At 41.4% G+C, this 23,796-nt stretch overlaps 1 protein-coding gene across 1 annotated transcript in view; it reads right to left on the minus strand.

Annotated features, from left to right (window-relative positions):
* cap2 (cyclase associated actin cytoskeleton regulatory protein 2) overlaps nt 1-12,847 on the minus strand; it is a 237,952-nt gene extending 225,105 nt beyond the window's left edge. Inside the window, exon 1 of the mRNA XM_068057232.1 lies at nt 12,727-12,847. The gene's annotated coding sequence lies outside the window, so the exon portion shown is untranslated. The remainder of the gene's footprint in view (nt 1-12,726) is intronic.
* Nucleotides 12,848-23,796: the final 10,949 nt, after the last annotated feature.

The following is a 23,796-nucleotide window of genomic DNA, read 5'->3' on the forward strand; positions in this document are numbered from 1 at the left end:
ACAGCTGGTTGAGACCTTATAGGTCTTACACAATCAAGAAGTTTCTTTACTAAGCAGAAATGCATGCTTACAATAGCAGCTGATTAAAAAGGTAGTCGAAGTCAAGCAAACAAAAGGTAAAGAATTCCTTTCAAACAGAAATTCCCGAAGCTGTTCACAGTGCTCAGAAAACTAAAGAGGGAGTACAGATCACTCTGAAGGAAGGGGCCAGACCAGTATGTATCTTCACATCTAAAAGAATACCTCATCCCATATTAATCAAAGTTCAAGAACAATTGGAGGAGATGACAAGAATGGGACTTATCTCTTTGGTAACACAACCAATGGACTAGTATTCATCCATGGTTCCTGTCCCAAAGCCAAATGGAAGTCTGCGAATATGTGTGGACTTAACACAGCTCAACAAAGCAGTAGTGCATAAGGTTCACCCAATGTCTACAGCGGATGACAGTTTATCGAAACTCTCTCAGAGCACCGTGTTTACAAAACTCGATGCCAATAGTGGGTTTTGGCAGGTACCCCTGGATGAGACCTCAGGGTTACTGACTACATTCATAACACCATTTGGGCAGTTTTGTATTAATAGGTTACTGTTCGGAATAACCTCCACATCAGATTTTGCAATGATCAATGTGCAATATCCAAGAAGGGTTCACAGGAGTGATATGGCACATGGATGATATTCTGATGCATGGAAAATCAGCGGAGGAACAAGACCACAAAGTAAGAGAGAGGTTCTACAGAGACTTCAAAGAGTGGGACTGACTTTAAACGAGAAGTGTGAATTTTCTAAAGCTTAGATTTGTTCCTTGGGCCACATTGTGAGCGGAGACGGAATAATGGCAGAACCTTACAAAACAAGGGCCATTAAGGAATTTCCGACCCCTTCAACAGTTCAGCAACTCCAGAGATTTCTCAGATTAGTAAATCAACTAGCAAAGTGTTTACCACACTTTAGAAGTAGTCTCAGCAGATCAGTTATTTGTGCTAAGAAAACAGCAAGTGTAGTGTTGGGATGCCCACCAGGAACAAGCATGCCAGAAAATTAAAGTGATGCTAATTGCTCCGGACGTGTTGGCGCACTACAATCCTACACTGCCTGGAACGATAGCAGCAGACACCTCTTCAGATGGTTTGGACACTTTTGTTTTTAGCAGCAACTTGATGGTTCCCGTTGACCCATATTCTATGCGCCAGGAATACTGTCAGATACAGAGACACGCTACGCAGTTATCAAAAAAGAAGCTCTGGCAGTCACATAGGCATGTGAAAAGTTTTCAGACTACATCATTGGAATACATGTGGTAATTGAGACAGACCACAAACCATTGGTTTCCTTACTAGATGACAAAAAAATAGCAAAACTGCCTCCATGTATACACAGGTTTCACCTCAGATTAATGAGGTACTCATATGAAACTGTATATGTCCGAAGTTCCAATCATCAGCCGATGCACCATCGCGACCAACCACAGATCATCCATCACAGGGAAGACATGAATTTCATAAGTGAGAGTCATAATCACAACACACAGCATAAAGCTGGCCAGCAAGCACACAGAAGTTGCAAGAAATATGACAAGCACAGAAGAATGACGAAGAGTGCATTTCCATCAGACAATATTGTACACATGGGTGGCCACAACCAAGTCCAGGAGGGAGAACAAAGAAGACATTCCATGAGAATAGGAAACATTTTACCATAATTGATGACTTATTAGTTTACAACAACAGAATTGTTATTTGTACATCAATGAGTTCCAATATCTTAGATTGATTACACTAAGGCCATTTGGGTATAACCAAATCCAGACCGAGGGCACAATCTTCTGTATGGTGCTTGGGATATCTAAGGATATCGAGACCATGATCAACAACTGTCAGGCATGCATGATACAGAGGCAAGAACAGTGCAATCCTCTGCTGACAACCCAATTTCCAACTAGACCTTGGCAAAGGCTAGTCATGGATTTATTCATGTTTGGTGGGAAGTCATATACCACCATTATTGACTACTTTTCCAAGTGGATAGAAGTCCAATGATTACATTCTATGACCGAGGTAGTAATCAGAATCCATACAGACATCTTTGCGACACCTGGGATTCCGGATGAAATATTATCAGACAATGGACCACAGTTCGCAAACGAATGTTTTACCCAGTTTGCCATGAAGATGGGCTTTCAACATCTTAGGAGCTCACCGAGGTATCCACAGTTCAATGGCGAGGCAGAACGAGGTGTGAGATCCATAAAATCGTTACTCAAGAAAAATGAATATCTTCCTACCTCACTCCTGATTTATTGTTAGATGCCACTGCTGTGCAAATTATCACCAGCGGAATTACTAACTGGAAGAAAATTAAGAACACAGCTTCCAGTATTGCCTCAACAATTAATGTCTGGATTGAAGACTCAAAACTACGAGAAAGTTCAAGGAAGAGAAAACTCCTAACAAACCAGGAATCACAATAGATTTCGAGCGAGAAGCTTACCCAAATTAACCACGGTCAACAAGTTTGGATACATGACCTGGAACAAGCAGGTACAGTAATCCATAAAGATGAGGACCATCAGTGATCGTATGTTATACAAACGAATGAAGAGAACAAACGAAGGAATCAGAGGAATAGCATTCCTATTCCACAAAAGCAACAGCCAGTAATCCATCTGCAAGATCCAGATGAAGGGGAACAAATCCAAACAGAACAGAATACTACAACCCGTAGAACCTAAAAACCAAGTCAGCAACACAGGCTTCCTACGAAGACTACTGATCGCCCCAGACAGATTACAACCAGAGTGAGGACAGTTGTCAAACCTCCGATGAGTCTGAATCTGTAAAGTCAGAGACTTGGGGGGAGCAGAGAAGTCATAAATGTATATATGTTTGGAAAAATATTGGGTGAAGACTTAGGGGGAGATACAGCATAAGGATGTAAAGGGTTAATACTAAAGACAGTGACAGAGACCCCTCCCACTGTACGAGCGATGATGTAACAGTCACGAGGTAGGCTTCAGAAGAAGGTACAGCAGCACGAAAGACGCTAGCTTAGGTGGCTTGCGGAGCGTGTATATAGTAACTGTATATAAATATAGAGTTGTTAGTTAACCTTTACCGGAGTCTAAGACTTTCTGTAGAATACCCTGCAACACTACTAATACAAATACAACTAAACCCAACATCCAGAAGAAAACAATTATCTCAGCACAAAGCAAACTGGGGAACTTCCTGGTCTGTATAGCTGCAAACCACATCAGGCAAGACTTTCTTCAACCAAGCTCTCTAAATTGACTTTACACCAACATTGTGAATAAAAATATTTGTATATATAAAAACAATATCAATTATTCCACGTGTCTGGGGTTTGAAATTCTACTGAGTGCTGAGGGAAGAGAAGGAAAAGTGGGTGACTTAGAAAAGTGGCTATGCTACATATTCGATATTAATGACAGAGTCAGACTATAATGATCACAGAGGCATGATATTTTAAACTAATCCCACAACTTTATAGTCAATTTTATTTTACAAGTGAATCTGATTTTGAATCTAATCTTAGTTTTATTTATTTATTTTTTATTTAGTTTATTTTGTATTTAGAGATACAGCACTGAAACTGGCCCTTTGGCCCACCGAGTCTGTGCCGACCAACAACCACCCATTTATACTAACCCTACAGTAATCCCATATTCCCTACCACCTACCTACACTAGGGGCAATTTACAATGGCCAATTTACCTATCAACCTGCAAGTCTTTGGCTGTGGGAGGAAACTGGAGCACCCGGCAAAAACCCACGCGGTTACAGGGAGAACTTGCAAACTCCACACAGGCAGCACCCAGAATTTTTATTTGCATACTAAATCTATACAGTTCTTTTGGGCCTCCTTATCTCGAGAGACAATGGATACGCGCCTGGAGGTGGTCAGTGGTTTGTGAAGCAGCGCCTGGAGTGGCTATAAAGGCCAATTCTGGAGTAACAGGCTCTTCCACAGGTGCTGCAGAGAAATTTGTTTGTTGGGGCTGTTGCACAGTTGGCTCTCCCCTTGCGCCTCTGTCTTTTTTCCTGCCAACTACTAAGTCTCTTCGACTCGCCACAATTTAGCCCTGTCTTTATGGCTGCCCGCCAGCTCTGGCGAATGCTGGCAACTGACTCCCACGACTTGTGATCAATGTCACACGATTTCATGTCGCGTTTGCAGACGTCTTTATAACGGAGACATGGACGGCCGGTGGGTCTGAGACCAGTGGCGAGCTCGCTGTACAATGTGTCTTTGGGGATCCTGCCATCTTCCATGCGGCTCACATGGCCAAGCCATCTCAAGCGCCGCTGACTCAGTAGTGTGTATAAGCTGGGGATGTTGGCCGCTTCAAGGACTTCTGTGTTGGAGATATAGTCCTGCCACCTGATGCCAAGTATTCTCCGAAGGCAGCGAAGATGGAATGAATTGAGACGTCGCTCTTGGCTGGCATACGTAAATCTATACAGTATTGCTCCGGAAAGTAAATCATCCTAAACTGTCTCACATCAACAATGAGCTGTTATTTTCAGCTCACCTTAGCCTGTCCAGACAATTCCCATCATGCCATTTGACCAATCTGAGTATTAAACACTGTTTGAAGAAGTCCTTCCTTAAATCAGTCCCAAACTTATCTTTCACTGCCTTTTTTAAAAAACAATGCCTCCTTGTTCTAGCACCCTGGCATATCTTGAAGTGGTGCTCCAGATTTGTTGTATTTATTCTGTTCAATTTCTTGCATACTTCAAAGGGTCAACAAACTTAGCACAGGTTAGCAATCGAAACAGAGGCCCTCATGCTCTGCATTTTTAAAAATTCATTCTCAGGATATGGGAATGACTGGCAAGTCCACCATGTATTGCCACCTCTATTGCTGTGTACAACTACGTAGCTTTCTAGGCTACTTCAGAGGGCAGTTAAGAGTCATCCACTGGAGTCACACATTGGCCAGACCAGCTTTCCTTCCCTAACAGACATGAGTGAACCAGTTGGATTTTTACACCAACTTCATTTTTCAGATTTTTTTTCACAAACTGAATTCAAATTCTCGAACTAGCACAACCATTAAACTAATGGCCCCATGTTGGCTAAGTTAACCACTGAAAACAAAGAAGCACCTTTTACAAAGACAGCATAACTTTATTCCTCCTAAGCACCATCACAGTAAAAGAGACTAAGCATGCCAAGATGCATTTTAAATGGTGTACAGGAACGTGTACATCCAGGATAGGTGTAAAAATCCAGAAGTCTCTGCAATACTTGCTGCAGCTTCTTTTTCTAACTCTGATACCAAGCCATAAATGGCATGACTACATTCAGCAGTCGGCTAAAGTACTCAACGGCAGGCCTAGGAACAAAAAAGGCTACGCTTACACATTTATCAAGTTTGTTCATTCTTCATCTGAAGAAACAAAGTGAGACAAAAAAAAGCAGTAGGGTTTGCACACTTTGCTTCTGCAAAATCCCTGCAGGTCTCAGTGATGAGGAAACAGTTTTTTGATGAGGCTGAGGGACAATGCTAAAATTAAAAAAAACACAAATGACAAGCGAATGTTCCACTACAGTACAGTTTTCCTCACAATTCTGCTTTAGTACAGAAGCTGGTGTGGGTTTGTAAGTCAGAACACATCTGCCACATTCATAATTATTTAAAAGAGATAGCATTAGTACTAGCAACAGAGGTCACTCCTGAAGAGCAAAAAATGAAAAGTAGTGCAGAATTTCACAATCAGTTTAGAACATTAACAGCATCGCTTGCATAGGTTTATGTTTTTTTTCCCCATTCATTCATGCATTGTGGGCATCGCTGGCAAGGTCAGCACTTATTGTCTATCCCTAATTTCCCTTTAGAAGGTGATGGCGTGCCATCAGTAAAGTGATGGAAGGTGTCATCAACAGTGCCATCAAGCAGCATTTGTTCAGCAATAACTTGCTCAGTGATGCTCAGTTTGGGTTCCGCCAGGGCCACTCAGCTCCTGACCTCAGTACAGCCTTGGTTCAAACATGGACAAAAGAGCAGAACTCAAGAGGTGAGGTGAGAGTGACTGCCCTTGACATCAAGGAGCCCTAGCAAAACTGAGGTCAATGCGAATCAGGGGGAAAACTCTCCGCTGGTTGGAGTCATACCTAGCGCAAAGGAAGATGGCTGTGGTTGTTGGAGGTCAAACATCTGAGCTCCAGGCCATCACTGCAGGAGTTCCTCAGGGTAGTGTCCTAGGCCCAACCATCTTCAGCTGCTTCATCAATGACCTTCCTTCTATCAAAAGGTCAGAAGTGGGGATGTTCGCTGATGATTGCACAATGTTCAGCACCATTCGCAACTCCTCAAATACTGAAGCAGTCAGTGTAGAAATGCAGCAATACCTGAACAATATCCAGGCCTGGGCTGATAAGTGGCAAGTAACATTTGCGCCACACAAGTACCAGGCAATGACCATCTCCAACAAGAGAGAATCTAACCATCTCCCCTTGACATTCAATGGCATTACCATCGCTGAATCCCCCACTATCAACATCCTGTGGGGTTACCATTGACCAGAAACTGAACTGGAGTAGCCATATAAATACTGTGGCTACAAGAGCAGGTCAGAGGCTAAGAATACTGCGGCGAGTAACTCACCTCCTGACTCCCCAAAGCTTGTCCACCATCTACAAGGCACAAGTCAGGAGTGTGATGGAATACTCTCCACTTGCCTGGATGGGTGCAGCTCCAACAACACTCAAGAAGCTTGACACCATCCAGAACAAAGCAGCCTACTTGATTGGTACACCATGCACAAACATTCACTCCCTCCACCACCGACGCACAGTGGCAGCAGTGTGTACCATCTACAAGATGCACTGCAGCAATGCACCAAGGTTCCTTAGACAGCACCTTCCAAAACCGCGAACTCTACCATCTCGAAGGACAAGAGCAGCAAATGCATGGGAACATCACCACCTGCAAGTTCCCGTCCAAGTCACACACCATCCTGACTTGGAACTATATTGCCATTCCTTCACTGTCGCTGGGTCAAAATCCTGGAACTCCCTTCCTAACAGCACTGTGGGTGTACCTACCTCACATGGACTGCAGCGGTTCAAGAAGGCAGCTCATCACCACCTTCTCAAGGGCAATTAGGGATGGGCAATAAATGCTGGCATAGCCAGTGACGCCCACATCCCATGAATGAATTAAAAAAAACTAACAGGAGGAGGTGGCACCACAAATAACCCCATCTTCAATGATGGGGGAGCCCAGCACATCAGTGCAAAAGAAAAGGCTGAAAAATTTGCAACAGTCTTCAGGCAGAAGTGCAGAGTGGATGATCCATCTCTGTCTCCTTCTGAAGTCCCCAGCATTACAATCGTCCAGACAGATGGGAATCAACAGAGATCTTATTTAGTACACACTTCAGAAGGTACTACAAGAAGAAACACGAGAAATCTTATTTCTATTCATAAAAAAAGACATCAATCAGTCATACATTTGGATGAACGAGCTGTTGAACCTGAAATTGAGAAAGCACCGGATGCTACAAACCTCAATGAAGGTTGTCCAAGTCAAGAAACAAGAGTTCAGAGAAAGACTACTGACGTTCCGAGACTGACAACATGATCAGGGAGAGTTGTGAAGCCTCCTGGCAGATTGAATCTGTGATGTCAGAGACTTGGGGGCGGGCGGGGGGAGGTGAGATGGGGTAGTTTGTAAAAATCAAAAATGAATGTATAAATATATATATGTGGATAAAGACTTGGGGGAGTTGTAGAATAAGGGTCTGAAAGTGTTAATGTTTGAGACAGTGTGAGGAATACCTCCCACCATGATGATGTAAGAGATCACATGTGAGAGACTTGAAGGAGAAGCAGCATGGCTTCAGAGAAGTCATACAGACTTATGTAAAGCTGTATATAGTTAATATGTAATAAATAAGTTAATGCTTAAAATAACTGAAGGCTCAGTAATCTCTCCCAGCTAGACTAACCAAATATACAGAACGGTGACAGACTAACCAAACATACAACAATCCTCTTTCCTCATCCTCCCCATTCCCATGGCAACTGGCCTGGTACTGCACCAGATACTGAATAAGACCCTGCACAACTTCAGATCACAATATCCCAACAGATCCAAACTTAGCAATGGATTGCACAAATTATTCAAAAAGGCAATTCCATTGCTTGATTGTACAATTTTCAACTCTATTAATAAATAGCATTCTTTCATTACAATCCAATAGATCAAATTTAAGATGCTACAGGCAGCCATTTTAGGAGGTCCTCAAATAATAATAATAATAGTAACAATGAAAATTTAGTGAAAGCGTTTATTTGTTTAACCAGCCAGTCAGATAATTTGAATATAAACATTTCTCCTAAGCGGCATTATCTGATATATAATAATAAGCATAAAATATATTTCGATTGCCACACTATTTCTGGAAAAGAAAGCTTTATAAACTGATGAATTTAAAATTAAAACGAGGGCCTTAATTTAATGCTGCCGGGTTAACATATTGCATTCCAGTTAGACATTGCTTGGAACAGGTTAATATCAAGCAATCAGCACTCCTGACAATCTACCAGGGCCATTAAGTTGGATGTGAACAGGATCAGCAGCCTGCAGCCATGTGTCTCTGCCAAATGCAGATTCATACAGTGGTACAGCTAGAATGCAGTAAGCTCACAACCACATCTGTCACTTCAAGTGACCCAAAAACAGCAGAAACGGGAACTACTGTATATTAAAATGAAATGTTGAGATGTAGGTAATCTAGCTTCTTTTATTCATTTTAGTTACCATGGCCATTTAGATGTGTACATCGACATTAAGGATCGTGAAGGGAAAATTCAGGCCCATGCAGTCCATAGTTAGTCTGATCAGTGTATACATACAGGCCACAAATATCCACGTGCAGTCTGAAACGTGTTATCTGATCATCACAATTCATCTATCTCCACCCATACTGCCATCCACTTTTTACAAAACCACATTCTATTCGGATTCTTTTATAAAGAGAATTGGCTCGGACAGGGATGTCCAAACTGCATCCCATTGGTCACATGTGGCCCTTAAATCCTGGAAGCCCAGACAATTTGGTCCTGTTTGTGCTTATTTCTTACTTACTTTTGTCCTGAAACCCTATTCTTAGCACTATGTTTCGGATAAATTCAAAATCGTAACAGTTATGTTCACATCAGCTACTTGAGTTAGATGAAAACTAATGTGGATATATTGATTTAACCTTTATATGTGACCCCTGAGGCACCATTGTACACATCTATATGGCCTGCAAAGACAAAAAGCTTGGATGCTGTGGTCTAGAATACCTGGCTACAAGATATCGATTTGTACACTACACTACTGACTGGGAACCCAGCCTTATTGGGTTTCAAGTCAGACAACGCTTTTCTGATCATAGTAAAGTCCTTAAAGCTCAAACAGAGGCATCTTTTTGCCAAGAATGGGAATGGCCAGCAAGATATGCACCATAGTTCAAATTTAGTCTTCCCTAGCGAGAATCCAGTGGAGATAGTGATCTCAGATTAAAGACCAAGGTGTACTGCATAGGAGGCTAGTTGGGACACAGTGAAAAAAAGCAAGTGGTTGTAAATGTGAATAGATAATTCATAGCAAAGCATAGTTTGTCCAGAATTTCACAGGGGCAGGATTACAACTGATGCAATGTACTTTCCAAAAGGTATTTATTGACTTTAGTGCAAAACTATTGGGAATTTCATTTCTACTGGTGGTATGTTCAAAGTACAGCATTCTCCATCCACCCCCTTTCCCCTCTCTTCCTCTCACCCACTCATTCCTCCTACACCCCCTCAAAAATGGTGAATTAATGCCAGTGCACCCTGCTATACCTACAACTTTAGGAAGAATGTCAAAATCATGGGAAGGATGCAAAAGAGACACCTGAGTTATAAGGAGGGACTAGAGAATAGTATCTCACTCCATCAGAGCACCAAAGATTAAGAGGCGATCTAATAGACGTGCTCAGAATTATGAGTACTGTCAGTAAGTCAAATAGGGACGACTATTTCCATTGGTATGTGAGTATTTAAATACAAGCCATAAATTTATCACCACCAACAGAATGAGAGGTTGGAAGAATTTATTTACCCACTTATTTACACAGAGGATTGTTAGAACATCGAATGTCTTGCCAGAAACATTGGTGGAAGAAAATCCAAAATATAGCATTTCAAAGGGAAGTAAATACATATTTGAAAAATAAACATTCAGAAGTTTATAGGAAAACGGCAGAGGAATGGGGCTCATTGGATAGCTTTTTCAGAGAGCATCATAGACGCAACTGGCCAAATGACCTCCTTTTGCATTGAAAGTTTCTATGTTGTATCCCAGAAAACATAAATTAGCCAAATAGAAACTAATGGCCTTTAACATAAATTTTAATTGAGATAGATGAATGAAACAAATTGCAAAAAAATACTTTGCACCAGTTAAAACTCAGGACTAATATGAATGCCCCACACCCTACATGAAACAGTGAAGAGATCAAGCTGCAATTCAGAGTGAGCGAATGTAACTATGAGTAGACTTTGGTATATATTCACCAGGATATCACTATGCAGAAAAGGTTACGACATGAGAAAAATATATACAAGATTTGTTAAGGTAAAGTTCTTTGAAAGATCTATCCAATTAGTCCCATTCCCTTGCTCTTCCCCATTGTCCTGCATATTTTTCCTTAGAGTATATACCCAATTCCCTTCTGAAAGTTATTAAGGCTGTGTGATGCAGATCACAACATGCTGCATAAAAAATATTAAATTTTTTCAATGACTAAGGAGCATCTTCAAATATAACACGCTACTGCAGTTTCTCTCCCTATGTCAATTTTTATTTTATTTTATTTAGAGATACAGCACTGAAACAGGCCCTTCGGCCCACCGAGTCTGTGCCAACCATCAACCACCCATTTATACTAATCCTACACTAATCCCATATTCCTACCACATCCCCACCTGTCCCTATATTCCCCTACCACCTACCTATACTAGGGGCAATTTATAATGGCCAATTTACCTATCAACCTGCAAGTCTTTGGTGGTGGGAGGAAACCGGAGCACCCGGCGAAAACACACGCAGACACAGGGAGAACTTGCAAACTCCACACAGGCAGTACCAAGAATTGAACCCGGGTCGCTGGAGCTGTGAGGCTGCGGTGCTAACCACTGTGCCACTGTGCCGCCCTTCAGTACAAATTATTTTTTATTCTTGTTTGTGGTTTCTTCAAACAACACAAGTGAGTTTTCAGTTCCTCACAACAAATCATTCATTGGTAGATACTATTTTCATCTTAGTCCAGAAGTTGGCGGTTTGCTGACCTAGCTACCTATATGACACTAACAGGTTAACAATGCTGACTTGCTTTGGTTGTTGTGTAAATGAACCCTGAAAATGAGGCAACTGATTTTGTTTACATAGAATATGCACACTGAAAAGTATTTATCAGGTGTACTATGTATCATGTCCCTGAAAAGCTAGCATTAATGCAAATCGCTCAAGGACCATTTATAGGCAACATCTGAACATTTATGGAGTGCAGCTATAAAACCACACAATACCTTTTTAAGCAAATGAAGATACTGCAGACCATCTCAAAAGTGTAAATTTAATTTTTTTAAAAATCAGTTCTAACATGTCGATGCCTGAATTTTAAAAAAAAATTATAATTATCAGACTGCAGGAGTTTGGCAAATGTGTACATCTTTCATTCTGCAGAATGAAGTTTGTTCCTACAGTATACTCAAAATAGGAATAAGCATGTGATAACATTTTGAACAAAGGCAGTAATGCATTCACTATTCTTTAAAATATTAAAATCATGGGGGAAATTATTAGAAAGCTGATTTGAGACAAACTGCATCAGCACTAAGTTAGATGAAAGCTTGTCACTTTTAGGCTAATTAGTCTCCTGAAACATGCAATGGCCCACTTAAGCTTCCCAAGAGAATACTCTCCTTCAGTGTAAACTGTCATAAAGAAATACATCGAGATGGTCATCCCGGAGACTCTTAAAAGCTTGCGAGCAACAGAGACCGCCTCTTATAAGCCCCCAACTCAGGGACTGAAATTTAAAAGGTCGCTCCTTCCTATTCCATCTCATCATGTTAAAAGCATTCCTGTGCTTCTGCACAGTTTAATAGCTTGGGGGGGGGGGGGGGGGGAAGGTGGGAGAAGAGAGAATGAAAGCAACGTTTGCAGAAGATGCCAGATTTGCAACAGCAACTTTGTCTTTCCTCCTCAAGGTTGCCAGCATCTGTAGATAAGGCCTAGAGACCCCGAGAAGCTACCTGCTTGCAATCATCTTAATATGATGCATGCAGAATTTATTGCATTATAATTACAGGAGCGCCGAAATTTGATCACAAATTGTCGGAAACATCACAAAGCACCATATTGTAAGAAACTTATTTTAGCAATTATAAAATACAAAACCTTCATATTTTACAATTATCAACGCTTCTAGTCATCCTTATTTTGGGAAAGGATTCAGACAAACCTCAACAAATGCAAAAGGATGAACAGAAAGGAAGAAACGACACTGCATCAACAAGCAAGCCCTAATACACACAATCACTTGTGTTCAGAACGCGCACATCAAATCTTCCTTTTGTAAAGCAGCATCACGATCACTTTAAAAAAAAGTGAACGCAAAACGCTTCTAATTGGTGCAAAAATACAGTTGCATTACCTGCTATATTTTGTATGCGATCTATGTATAGGTACTGTAGATATAAAAGGGGTAGACGTCCCACTCTTGTTTCCCTCAGGCTCTTTCCTCGCAGCCAGCCGCAACCTTGCTCGCGCTCTGGCTCTGTCTGATTGACAGATATGACGACACAGCCCGGGGAGAGCGCGCGCACGTCCTTCCGCTTTATTCCAAATAAAGGCACGCGCCCCATTCACGCCCTTTCCCCGTGCCTCAGCGCGCGCTCACTGCAGCAGCACACTGGATGCTCGAGCCCGTGCGTGCGTTCGCGCGCGCCCTCCAAATAAGGACAGGGCAGCGAGCTCAGTCCCGGAAGATGCTGCTGTCCCCTGGAGTAATTGGTTACATTCCAAAGCATTTCAGGACGTGTATTTTTCCCCCCCCCAAAAATTGCATTCACATTGCATTTCTTTTTTTTTCCCCCCACGCGTATTACAGCTGCAAATAGACCTCAACCAACGGCCAGACCTTTAAATGCAGAAGGCGTTGAAATGGATATTAGGGAACAGTTTACTCACTAAATTGAGCTCAGCTAGCTTTAAACTCCTCGTGAGTCATCTCTGTACCATGGCGACAATTTTGGCTCCGAGTGAAATTTTGATTTGCTCCAGGAGCCCTAAAAATGCTAAACTAATCCCCCATCAGTAAAATATGATCCCTTACACAATGTACTTAAGCCTCCTGCCACATTGCACATGTTAATATAAAAATCCAGGCAATATTAAATAGATTTATAGTCTGAAAGTAACATTTGTACTAAAATGTCCCAACACAATTATTTGTCCATTCCTTCTCTTAATGACTTTTAAGACAGGTGCTGTGTTTTTGATTAAATATTGTAATCATGAATAACAGATAACACAAGTAGTGCTTGGGTTTAGACATCCACAAAACTGTTGGGGCCTCCAGTGCAAGGTTTCCCCAAGGATAAACTGCTTGCCAATTAAGGCAGAATCCAACACTAAAAAATGTCCTGCCCAATTCAATGGACCTAGTCTTATTAACCTTATATTAAGTGGCGGAGCAGGCTCGATGGGCTGAATGGCCTACTTCTGCTCCTAATTCATATGGTGGTATGGTCTTGCCATGCACATGATGGTAAAGTCTGCACCTCAGAAATATTGACTCACTAGATAACATTGCCTATTGACTTGAAAATTCTCGATTTCCAAAACTTTGCGGCACGTATCCTGCCCCATTTGCCCATTACCCCTGTCCTCGCTGATCCACAATGGCTCACAATGATCCTGGCCATCCACCCCCTCATCCCTTAGATAAAGAAACAGACATGGAGGCATGATGGAAAAATTTGGTGAGGTGACCACAAGCTTCATCAAAAAGATACATTTGGAGGTTTTTAAAAGGGGTTACAAAAGCGCTGGAGTGGAATGGTTGAAGGAAGGAGTTCCAAAGAGCAGGGTGAAGGTAGCTGAGAGCAATGCCGCTAATGGCAGATAAAAAGGTGAGGGGGAATGTAAAAATAGGTCAGAGTCAGAGGACCAAAGGTTGAAGGAAAGGATGTAACACTGGAAGAGCTTGCAAACCAGGTTTGGGAAAGGTCATGAAGGGATTTAAAGGTGATGTCAAGGATTTTAAATTCACTGCATTAGAGGACAAGCATCAATGTAGAGATGACATTGAAACTTTTTTCTGATTGGATGAATCACGTAGGCTAATTGGGAAGCTCAGTGGTTCCATTCCAGTGGGGGCAGGGTTGTGATACAACAGGAGCTCTGTGTTCCCCTGGAAAATATATTTATATCCTTATACATGCTTTTCTCTGCTAATGGTGTGGCAGGCACAGAGCAAGATAACACCCTTCTGAAAATGAGTCATCTCAATCACTGCTTCATCACCAGATACTGTATCTCAACTACACTGAAGATGAAAGATATTAGTCTTTTCCCTGACAGCTGCCTTAAACAAACAAGTGCCAACAGTCTTAAGTAAGCTACTTAGGCTGCCAGTTATCTTTACAGGCTACTGAAATTATGGTGTGTGGTAATATAGAGTTGATATCATAGAGAATGATATTCATTGCAGAGATGAATATCAGAAAGTAACTAGTTTTAATATCTATATATTAAGGTCACTATAGGGCAATCTTTATGATACAGTTAGATATAAGATTCTGAATCAAAGAATCCTGGGTAGAGTTTGCATTTTGGGTGCAATCAGGAAATTGCGCCCAAAATGTGCTTGAAATTGATTTGGCTGAAATTAGTTTGCGTAATTTCAAATGTTAAATCTTCCATCAACTAGCGGAATCGGGCAGTGTAATAGAAGGTGATTGTTTCCTTTTTACTTTCCATTGAAAAGTATTCCTTGATGTGTTTTAGTGTGGTGACCTAGTTCGATTTTATTAATACAGCCAAATAAAAAGGTTTATCACCAAAAAACTAAGCTATTTTAATAAGGGTGTCTAGTCCTCCATCTGTGAGCTACCTGACTTCAAATCACTGAAACCTACTATAAAAAATTATACTGAGCCATTGAACTGGTCAGATTCTTAGTAAATTAAATATTTTTGACATGAAAAACTTTTAAAACATGCCTAAGAAAATGAGCACAATTTGAATCAGTGCAATTGATGGAATCTTGCAACTTTGACCCGGGTATGTGGCCAGTTTTGTGGGCAGGGCCCAATTTGGGCCAATAGAATCTTGAACCAGCCTCCTAAAAGATCATGGAAAACACATCTAAAATTTGCATATATTTTGTGCTGGTTTGGCCAATTTCACTGTAACTAGCATAAACAAGGGAAGGGCAACAGCCCCCGCCACCCCTCCCCCCATCACGCCCCTGCCCCCGCCATTTACAGAAATCAATTCTGGATTGAAAGAATAAAAATGTAGAGTTTGACACAGTAATGTTCTGATCCTGTGGGTCTCTATTGTACTGAGGACTTACATATTTACTATTTATGAGTGAATGTCCTGTAGCATTATGGTAAGCAAGTTACCATGTAGCTTTATGAGGACAAGAGTGTTTTCTGCTAGCTTTAAGAGAGATTTGAGAGAATTACATTTATACAGCATTTTTCAAAACCTCAGGACATCCCAAAGCACTTTACAGTCAATTAAGTACTTTTGAATTTCAGTCACTGTTATAATGTAGGAAACCCAACAACCAATTAGCACACAATAAGGTCCCACAAACAGCAATGTGATAATGACCAGATAATCTGTTTTTAGTGATGCTGTTTGAGGGATAAATGCTGGCCAGGACACTGAAGAGAACTCCCTTGCTTCTCTTTGAAATTGTGCCATGGGATCTTTAATGTCCACCTGAGAGGGCCTTGGTTTAACTTCTCATCCACAGGACAGCACCTCCAAATAGCAGCCTCCCCTCAGTATTAGAGTATCAGCCTAGATTTTCTGCTCAAGTCTCTGGAGTGGAATTTGAACCCAGGACCTTCTGACTCAGAGTTGAAATTGCTCCCAACTGAAAAATGGCTGACACCACAAAGAATTCAAAGTCTAATTGTTGACCATTGGTCAAGTGAGAGTTTAATTGCTTTTTAGGGCCAGATAATACTGAAATCTCAGAGCCAAGCATCTGACCAATTTTAGCAGGGTTATCCGGGTATTTGATCTATACTTACAACTGTCAACATCAGTAGTAAACAACACAAAAATCTCAGCGTCCATCCTTCTCTAGTCTAGGCTTTGAAACCTATTTGGATACTTAGTGGATAAGTTAAAGTGGATAATCACAGAGTGATGATTCTCTTTTGTTTATAGATAACAATTTTATTTTGAATTCTAATAAATCACAGGGAGAATTTTAAACTAGTTCCATAAAATCCCCCCCTTTGGGGCTGTATCTCCCCTAATTTTAAACCACGCTAAAGATATATTATATGGCAAGCAAATATCTCTTAAGAGAGGTGAACATTATGGGTGAGATTTTAACTCATTCAAAACGCGCCAATTTGCATATCCCATGAAGCCATGGGAAGTATTAAAGTTGCTTCATGGTTGAAGTCGTTTAGTTGTCTTCACGTCATTTTTACACAAATAATTAAATATAATAAGGCTACTTCAAAGCCTCAGAGATGATGAGACTATACATATGGTAGAAGCAGAATAATATATCTATGGTGCCTCCGATTTCATTTCTCCCGTAAAATATTCTCTATGTTTGTGTCTTTGTAGTGTTTTTGACTGTTTGGATTCATGTTTCTTGGTTGTATGTTATGCACATTATCTTATGATGTTCCAATGATAAGTCTGAGTATGTAAATGATTTTCAACTACTATAATGGAGGACATTTTGTTACACTTAACGATATTTATTTGAACCCTAGATCCCTATTTGAAAGTCAGATTATTGGATAAATTAACATTCATCCCACATCTAATTTAAGTTCACATTATTTTATTTTCAATTGTGGTTTATTAAGGACCTCGAGGAACATAGGAAGGATGTGGAAACTTTGGAAAGGGTGCAGAGGAGATTTACTAAGATGTTGCCTGGTATGGAGGGAAGGTCTTACGAGGAAAGGCTGAGGGACTTGAGGTTGTTTTCGTTGGAGAGAAGGAGGAGGAGAGGTGACTTAATAGAGACATATAAGATAATCAGAGGGTTAGATAGGGTGGATAGTGAGAGTCTTTTTCCTCGGATGGTGATGGCAAACACGAGGGGACATAGCTTTAAGTTGAGGGGTGATAGATATAGGACAGATGTCAGAGGTAGTTTCTTTACTCAGAGAGTAGTAGGGGCGTGGAACGCCCTGCCTGCAACAGTAGTAGACTTGCCAACTTTAAGGGCATTTAAGTGGTCATTGGATAGACATATGGATGAAAATGGAATAGTGTAGGTCAGATGGTTTCACAGGTCGGCGCAACATCGAGGGCCGAAGGGCCTGTACTGCGCTGTAATGTTCTAAAAAAAGACATAATTCAGCCCATTTATTTGCTCCATCGACCAGTTCCATTTCAGGATCTGATCCAACCAACCATTTGCAATCTTTTTCTTACCCAAGCTCTTATTCTTCTGCCCCTAGCTAAATCAGGAGTCAGTCCATCCCTCTTTGAATAGAATCATAGAATGATAGAATGGTTACAGCACAAAAGGAGACAATTTGGCCCATCACGTCCGTGCCAGCTCTCTGCAAGAGCAACTCATCTAGTCCCACGCCACTGCCTTTTCCCTGTAGCCCTGCAGATTCTTTTCTCTTCAGAAAATTATTCAATTCCCTTCTGAAAGCCTTGATTGAATCTACCTCCATCGCACTGTCAGGCTGTACATTTCAGATCCTAACCACTCACAATATAAAAAAACTTCTCCTCATGTTGCCGTTGCTTTTTTTGCCAATCACCTTAAATTGGTGCCCTTTGGTTCGCAACCCTTCCGCCATAAGGAACAATTTGCCCTATCTACACTGTCCAGAACCCTCATGATTTTGAACACCTCTATCAAATCTCCTCTTAATCTCCTCTTCTCCAAGAAGAACAGCCTCAGCTTCTCCAATCTATCCACATAACTGAAGTTCTTCATTCCTGGAACCATTCTGGTGAATCTTTTCTGCACCCTCTCTAAGGGTTTCACATTATTCCTAAATTGTGGTGCTCAAAATTGGACACAATACTCTACTTGAGGCCAAACTGTGTTTTATACAGGTTCATCATAACTTCCTTGCTTTTGTACTCTATGCCTCTATCTATAAAGCCAGGATTTCATAAGCTTTATTAACAATTTTCTCAACCTGCCCTGCAACCTTCAATGATTTTTGCACCTGTACCCCCAAGATCCCTCCACTCCTGCACCCCCTTTAGAATTGTACCCTTTATTTTATATTGCCTCTCCTCATTCTTCCTATGAAAATGAACCACTTCACACTTCTCTACATTAAATTTCATTTGCCATGTGTCCATCCATTCCACCAACCTGTCTATATCCTCTTGAAGCTTATCAATATTGTCCTCACAATTCACAATATTGCCAAGTTTTATGTCATCTGAAAATTTTGAAATTGTGCCCTGTACACCCTAATCTAGGTCACTAATATAGATCAAGAAAAGCAGTGGTCCTCACACTGACCCCTGGGGATCCGCACTATGTACCTTCCTCCAGTCTGATAAACAACTGTTCACCACGACTGTTTCCTGTCACTCAGCCAACTTTGTATCCATGCTGCCACTGTCCTTTTTATTCCATAAACTTCAACTTTGTTGACAAGCCTGTTATGTGGCACTTTATCAAATGTCTTTTGGAAGTCCACGTACACCACATCAATTGCATTACCTTCATCAATCCTCTCTGCTACCTCAGCAATAACTGAAGCAAGTCAGTTAAATCTGTGACTTTTCTAATATTTGTCAGTTCCGAAGAAGGGTCACTGACCCGAAACGTTAACTCTGCTTCTCTTTCCACAGATGCTGCCAGACCTGCTGAGTGAATCCAGCATTTCTTGTTTTTGTTTCAGTTAAATGATGTTGTCTCTTAACAAATCTATACTGGCTTTCCTTAACTAATCCACTTTTGTCCAAATTACTGTTAATTTTGTCCTGAATTATCATTTCTAAAAGCTTTCCCACCACCGAGATTAAACTGATTGGCCTGCTTACATCCTTACATTGTTTTTTTGAACAAGGGTAAAACATTTGCATTCTCTAGTCCTCTGGCACCAACCCGAAGGAGGATTGGAAGATTATGGCCAGTGCCTCTGCAATTTCCATCCTTACTCCCCTCAGTATCCTTGGATGCATCTCATTCGGTCCTGGTGGACTTGTCAACTTTAAGTACAGCCAGCCTATCTACTACCTCCTCTTTATCAATTTTTAGCCCATCTAGTGTCTCAACTACCTCCTCTTTCACTCTGACTTGGGCAGCATCTTCTTCCTTGGTAAAGATAGATGCAAAGTACTCATTTAGTACTTCAGCCATGCCCCATGCCTCCATGCACAAATCCCCTTTTTGGTCCCTAATTTGTCCCACTCCTCCTTTTACCACCATTTTATTATTTATATGCCAGTAGAAGACTTCTGGATTCCCTCTTATATTAACTGCTAGCCTCTTCTCATACTCTCTCTTTGCTTCTCTTTCTTTTTTCACTTTCCCTCTGAACTTTCTATATTCAAGCTGGTTCTGAATTGTATTAACCACATGACATCTGTCATATGCACCCTTATACTGCTTCATCTTGTTCTCAATTTCTTTCATCATCCAGGGAGCTCTGGATTTGTTTGTCCTACCCCTTTTAACCTTTGTGGGAATATACCTTGTCTGTATCCGAACTACCTCCTCTTTAAAGGCAGCCCATTATTCTGTTACAGTTTTGCCTGTCAATCTTTGATTCCAATTTATCTGGGCCGGATCCGTTCTCACCCTACTGAAGTTGGCCGTCCCTCAATTCATTATTTTTGCTCCAGATTGCTGCTTGTCTTTTTTCATAGCTAACCTAAACCTTATGATGCTATGATCACTGTCCCCTATATGTTACCCTACTTGATCCATTTTACCCACCTCATTCCTCAGAACCAGATCCAGCAGTGCCTCCTTCCTCATTGGGCCAGAACCATACTGATCTAGAAAATTCTCCTGAACACACTTCATAAACTTTTGCCCCTCTCTGCCCTTTACACTATTACTATCCCAGTCTATATTCGGATAAATAAGGCCACCCCCATCATAATTACTTTATAATTCGTGCACCTCTCTGTAATTTCCTTGCAAATTTGTTCCTCTATATCTGTCCCACAAGTTGGTGTCCTATAGAATGAACCCAGCAGTGTAATGGTACCTCCATTGTTTCTTAGCCCTAACTAAATATCCTTGACCCCTCTTGGACATCCTCTCTCTCCAGCACTGTAATGTCCTCCTTAATTAATACTGCTAGCCCTCCTCCTTTCTTTCATTCACTATATTTTCTGAGCACCTGTATCCAGGATTATTTAGTACCCAATACTGCCCTTTTTTGAGCCAGGTCTCCGTTCTCGCCATGACATCATATTCCCATGTGGTTATATGCATCTGTAGTTCAGCAATTTTATTTACCGCACTCCACGCATTCACATAGCAAACAAAATAGTGTGCAATGCCAATGCAAATTACTTTTGTTGACAGAAGAGAGTTAGCCTACACCACGTCATGGGGTGGTAGATGGACCTTATTAGATGACCTCTGTGGATTCACACTGTGTCAGGAGTGCAAAGTCATTCAATAAACCATGAAACTCAAGGGGAGGCTTGTTATTGTGGTTATTGAGGTGAGGCAGTAAAAAAAATCACCAAAGGAAGACGGACCATTTCTCACACTGCTGTTGCCACAAGACAATTTAACCCGTGATGGTCAATGTTTGTGCAACTTCTCCACCACCTTTTAATATATGTCTAAAGACAGAGCAGCCAACAAAAGGGCAGTGATCTCCAAATCAGGAGAATTTCATAGGATGGAGCAGATAGTACTTCAGCAGAGTCATGTACAGAAAAAGCAGAGTGGGACAGGAATGGATAGAGATTAACAGTAGGTAGCCAAGACTAGTTTATTCATCTTGACAGGCTGTTAAACTAGGTCCTGGATTCTAAAATACAGAAACAACAGAATATCTCACAGACAAAATGTATTTTGCTCACCAAAGCTCGTGACAAAATTAGATAAACACAATTATTGCATGTATTATAAAATGTTTAGTCACTATCTGTAAGATTGTACTCCAGATTGCCAATTTATGTTCCCAAGCCAAATCTTTTATCTGTTAGCAAATGTGCATTTTTAATGTAATGTTATTATATGATACAGACAGCTTTCAAATGACATTGGTTATCTGCCCTAAAACTGGATAGTAAATGATGCACAAGGCAGTTACTGATCTTTGACATACTTGTAAAACTTGTCCTTTAATCCAATTTGCAGCAAGAAAAATCAGTTAATGACTGTTTCTAACATGGTCATTGAAACATAATAACTTTTTTCACTATGTCTTCCCCAACAGCTTTTAAAACTGCAAATGCAGCGTGGATTTTGTTAAGGAATTGTAGACAGATCATCATGGATTAAGGTTCATTAAAGCTATCCGTTACATTGTATTTACTAACTATTGTATACGGGTTAACAGCATCCTGTTTTTGCCAATACCATTCAGCCCCATTACATTGTCCTCTTGTATTCATGAGGAACTTACAGCGCTGATTTCTGGAGCTTCCTTGGATATTCTTGCCTGTTTTCCCCTCAATACAAGTTCTGGAACAATGTGATTCCAAATGGATGCAGCAGAATTGTGACATTTATATAGAAGTTAAATTACAGCAACTTTTAACATGCCACTGAGCTTGTGTCTCAAGTGAAAGTAATGTGTGCCAAAGCATAGAAATCGAAACATTCTCTAAGTGACTTTTGCCATTTTAAAATTGTTTACATAACACAAGCCTTTAAACTAGTGTTTTAAAATAACCTCGCTTCTTGGAAGTGGGGGAGAGAGACAGAGAAAGAGAGGGGGACAGAGAGAGAGGGGTGTCCAACCTTTTCCCATGGGGGATGGGCACATTACAATTTTTGTCTTGCATAGGGGGCTGCTGAGACAACTTCGGAAGGACAAAGGCATTAAAGATTTATCTTACTATTAATCAACACAGCAACAAATGTGCATTTTTGTGAAGATGTTTTAAATGAGAAGACTAATTTATTGGCTTACTTTCTTGTCACTATGTTGGACACTGAACTAGTAAGATACTTAGCATTCTTTTTGCTTGAACAAGTTGTCAATGTCTGCCCACACACTTGTAGCAATGCGTAATATTCCGGACAGATGTTCATCTGTCAGGAGTGATCTTGATCGCTCTCTCTCCCTCTTCTCTCTCTCTCTCTGCCTGTCTGTCTCATAATGTCTCCCTCCCTCTCATTGTTCTCCCCTCTGTCTTCCCCCCTCTCTGTATTGTTCCCTCCTGTCTCTGTGTTGCTCCCCCTCTCTGTGTCGTTCCCCCTCTCTGTTTGTGTTGTTCCCCCCTTTGTCGTTCCTCACCCCCATGTTGCTCCCTGCTCTGTGTCATTCCCATTCTCTCTGTCCCCCTTTCTGTTCTCCCTTACTCTCTGTCCGCTCTCTCTCTCTGCTCCCCCTCTCTCTGCTCCCCCTCTCTCTCTCTCCCCCTCTCTCTGCCCCCTCTCTTTCTCTCCCCCTCTCTCTCTCCCCCCTCTCTCACTCACTCTGCCCCTTCTCTCTCTCCCCTCTCTCTCTCTCCCCCCTATTCTCTCTCACCACTCTCTCTCCCTCTCTCTGCCCCCCCTCTCTCCGCACCCTCTCTCTCTCTTTCTCTCTCCCACCGCCCCCCCCCCCCCCCCCCGTCTCTGATTTGCTGAGAGCAGGAACAGCGGTTTCTGAACTTTGGACAGGTTTATGGTTTTCTGGTGGGCTTTTTTTAAAAACTGAAATCCGCCGGAAAACCCCAAAGCTGCCTAAAATTCGTAAGCACCGTTCCTGCTCCCAGCACCTGTCAGCTGTCAGCTGTGAAACACACAGTGTGATTTTTTTTTTAATAGCCACTCTGGTCGAAAAGAAGAAGCCAATGGGAAATTTCTCGTCCCTGAAATTATCAGTCAGACCTCAAAATCTTTTACCACAGACACTGGTGTCTGTGTACGGACACGTTGCCGACTCCTGCCTTTAACTAACGCTGGTAGGGAGTCCTTCCTGTTGCTGAACACATGTTCAGCCATATGTGTTTAATAGAGAGTGTTAGCTGGAGCAGTGAGGTCGAAAATGGTGGCGCTGGTGTCAAACCAGCATTACACACTGACCGACATCATGATCTGTCTACTCTGCACACTTCCAGAGCACACTCCGAATGCCTGTGCTACTGACCTCCGCAAAATGGTGTCCAGCATAGATCATGCCGGAAGTGTGGCTGTGCAGCATAGATGCCTTTGAAACCAAAAAAGCACCCATATTGCCAAATCTACGGGCACTACAGAGCTGAATTTTGCATCTGTTATCTTTTATTCATTTATACATTTTAGTCAATTACCATGCTTCACTCTGTGCACATATACACAAGCCTTACAAGTATTTTCTAGCATTCAAATATTTTCTGTACAACAGGCACATGTCCAGCA

This window comes from Heterodontus francisci, chromosome 2, assembly GCF_036365525.1.
Source record: "Heterodontus francisci isolate sHetFra1 chromosome 2, sHetFra1.hap1, whole genome shotgun sequence".
Classification (NCBI taxonomy): Eukaryota; Metazoa; Chordata; class Chondrichthyes; order Heterodontiformes; family Heterodontidae; genus Heterodontus; species Heterodontus francisci.